This window comes from Ursus arctos, unplaced genomic scaffold (assembly GCF_023065955.2).
Source record: "Ursus arctos isolate Adak ecotype North America unplaced genomic scaffold, UrsArc2.0 scaffold_15, whole genome shotgun sequence".
NCBI lineage: Eukaryota > Metazoa > Chordata > Mammalia > Carnivora > Ursidae > Ursus > Ursus arctos.
The window spans coordinates 14246433-14250048 of record NW_026622819.1 but is presented as its reverse complement, the minus strand read 5'-3'; the positions used below and the strand labels follow the sequence as shown (position 1 = coordinate 14250048).

Sequence of the window (3616 nt, the reverse complement as noted above, 5' to 3'; positions counted from 1 at the left end):
CCATGTTTCTTTGTGTGGTCATAACATACCAGGGCTAGAGAAGCTCTAGAACTTTCTAGGGGAAAAAAGGGGACTATGTGCAGAAGGAGTTACAGGACCTAAGTAACATGTGCCAACAGGAGACTAGTGAGTGTATATGGACTGGATCCTAAGGGTGCTGGGTAAAAAAGGGAAAATGAGTTTGGACAAGGAATTGTTCATCAGATTGGAAATACGCTTACAGGATAAGATCTACAGCCCTGGCAAGAACAATAGAAGAAAGGGTCAAAGATTTAAAGAATTGGTTATGATGGAGTTTTTATTCTGTAGAAGGCCAAGAAGCCCACTTGGTGACTATAGTCCCTGAATGGGACGTAGGATATTATTGGCCAAAGCAACCAGGATGCACTAGTGGTAGGAACACCAACACTACTGGAAAGCTCATTGATGGTTCTTGTCTACGGGCAGGTCTGATGGTAGAAGATACGGTATAGAAATGAGCATCCCAATAGCAATGGGTTTGAAAAGATGATCAGAAGTCTGACGACAGTTGCACTAGTAAAAAGTTATGACCCTTTGCCCAATTGCCAGTCCTGGACCAATTTTTAACCCTAAAACCCGTTTTCTGAAGGGGTGTCATTGTTCCCAGGCAGAGGATGCTGCAACATCAGAGCGAGTGTATATATAATGCCCCAGTCTTTCCCCCAAGGGACCTATGGTGACTTACTTGAGTATTAATCCAGAGAGGGAAAGATAATATCCAGATATTTTAAGGACAATTAAACAAACGGTAAAGTTGATACTGATTCTCTGGGATCCAGAGCCTCACCATGAATCCCCTATTAGAGTGGGGGTATATGGAGGACAAGTAATGAAGTCCTGATACTAGTCCAGTCAGCATAGTCTACTGGGATCATGGATACACCAGTGATCATATCTCTCCCTGTCAGTGATTTGCTGGGATGGACTCACTAGGAAGTTATCAGCATTCCCATGCTGGTTTGGGATCTATAGAGCAAGAGTTTCTCATTAGAAAATGCTAAGTTAAAGCCTCTGAAACTCTTCCCTACACTCTGAAAAAAATGGTAATAAAAGACATCGGCACATCCCACCTCAGTATCAGATATCAGCATCACCTGCATTAGTCACCTACTTCCCCACTGAAGAATTTTGCACCAACTATTACATCTGCCTGGAAGTCTCTTTTCTTCTATTTCATCTCACAATGTACTATTAATGTTTCAAACTGAGTCCAATCCTCGCTTCCTTCCAAAGCAATCTTAGACTGTTTTAATTAGGCCAAGTCCCCCTTTTCATGCTATCATAATATCACATAGCTTTTCTCTGTGGGATTTGTCTTCCACACACATGTTTATTTGATCAATGTGCATTCTTATATACTAGAATTGTAATTTTATCTCAGAATCTAGGACGGAGTCAATAAATATTGTGATGAATGACTTGATGATATCTAGTCTTCCTATAATTTGAACACAGGGAATTCTACATTGATGTACAATTTGATATATCTTATAGAGAAATGCTTATTGCACATCACACACTTATAGATTTCACAGTACTTTCTTAGGAGAAAAAAAAATCTATCATAATATCCATCTTTGAAACAGGAAAGAGACTTAAAGCCATCCCAGGCTGCACATTGTTAGAGGCTGGAGTTGAGGTCCCTGGCTAGCCGAGGAGCTCACAGGTGTGGATAGTGTGCTGCGTGAGGGGCAAGTCTTCACTAACACTGCAGGGGTTCTATCCCAGTGAGTGGAGTTTGACAGTAATTCTTGCTACAAGTAAAACAAACAAAGAAAAAAACCAAAAAACAAACAACAAAAATCATCTTGGGAACGAAGAGTACCTTCCGGGAGAATTTAAATACAGGTAGAAAATAAATATTATATAAAATCTTATAATAAAGATAAACATGTATGGATGAATAAATAGATAAATATAATATGCTTAATATTCTGGTAGAAATTCATGTGTGTTTCTACATGAGTACAGAAAGAATAATGTGTAACTTCTGCCTCAGGAGGGTGTGTTGGTCTAGGGAGGATTTTGAGGAGGAAACAACATCCCGACTGATGTATACATATGGAATAGAGAGCCAGGGAAATTATTTATTTAGCACAAGGCACAGTTTGAATTCTCTTATATACATAATCTTATTTATTATACACAACATCTCTGTAAATTAAATCCCATACTCCTACTTTAGAGAGACAGTGAGGAAGGAATTAATATTTATTACCGTGTAATAGGTATTGTACCAGCTTTATATATGTTCTTGCTTAATACTCAGAACAACGCAGGAATGTATGTTGTATTATTATTGCTGTTTTACATATGAAAAAGCATAAGTTAAAGAGAATATTTAATTTGCTGAAGGTCACAGACCCAAAATAACAGTCAAGACAGAATTTGAACCCAAGCTTGTTTGTCCCTGCTCCATAATGTGGCAAAGGTCCCTTTAGGGTCAGAGAAAATGTGAATTTAAGGAGTTATAAACAAACTTGGCAGGACATCAGACTTTTACTGAACTTATTATTCAACCTGCTGTACACAAGATTCTGTGTGTGGAGAAGCTGTTTTCTAAAGGGGTCTATAGAAGTCAACTGTATCTTGGTGTTTGGGAAAAATGGGTATTATAATGGAAAAGTGACAAAAAGTTATGCAAAGTCTTCCTGTATTTCACTTTTTAAAAGAGTTTTCAATTATGAACAAGTTAGAAAAGGAAAGGGAAGAAAAATTGATGTAGAGAAAGATGATAAATAGATTCAAATAAATAAATTATCCACATATTTTCAAAAAGTGTATACTTATCCAATGCCTTTGCTTTCAAATTACAATGCATAAGATCTCTATTGAAGAGTAACGTGCATAATAACTTACCCAGTAAACTGTCTTATTTTTAAAGGAGATTTTTAATTTTAAACTTTCATTAATATTACATGAGTGTATCTTATCATAGTCACACCCAAGCAGTTAAAATGTAGGGTGAATGAAATAACATAATACTTAAGAACCCAGGATCTTAGATCCTATAATGATTTATTTATGAGCCATCTGGTTGTACAAATATGATATTATGGTCAAATGTGCTCTGTATGCATGGAAAGAAAGAATTATTCAGAAAGAAATAATTAGTTACATCCCAACGCAAGCTGTAGGATTTAGGTAACAGACTTTTCTTGCAAGTGAAAAAGTAGTATAAATATATATTATAATGTATATAATAGAATATTAGCACATATGTATATGTAAGTATACACACACACACACACACACACACACACACCTATTCATCACTTCACCATTGTAAGAGAAACTTAGAAATACAACATTTTATCTAGGGGATTATAAATGCAAACAGATACAGTGACTATGACTCATTCTGATTTTTTTTTAAGATTATTTATTTATTTATTTGATAGAGAGAGAGACAGCCAGCATAAAGGCTAATTCTTTTTTTTTTTTAAAGATTATTTATTTATTTATTTATTTGATTGACTCATTCTGAGTTCTTAAGGGATGGCAGGGGAGCCCAAGGGAGTATGGCCTTCCATTTCTGTTATTACCACCATTAATCAATTTTTACCTCCCCATCTGTCACATGTCTATAGTGGAC

General features: G+C 36.1%; 1 non-coding gene across 1 annotated transcript; it reads left to right on the top strand.

Annotated features, from left to right (window-relative positions):
• The first annotated feature begins 1631 nt into the window (after nucleotides 1-1631).
• Nucleotides 1632-1783, top strand: LOC113260980 (small nucleolar RNA SNORA62/SNORA6 family). The gene has a single exon (XR_003318201.2). It is a non-coding gene; the product is annotated as a small nucleolar RNA SNORA62/SNORA6 family (small nucleolar RNA).
• The last annotated feature ends 1833 nt before the right edge of the window (nucleotides 1784-3616 follow it).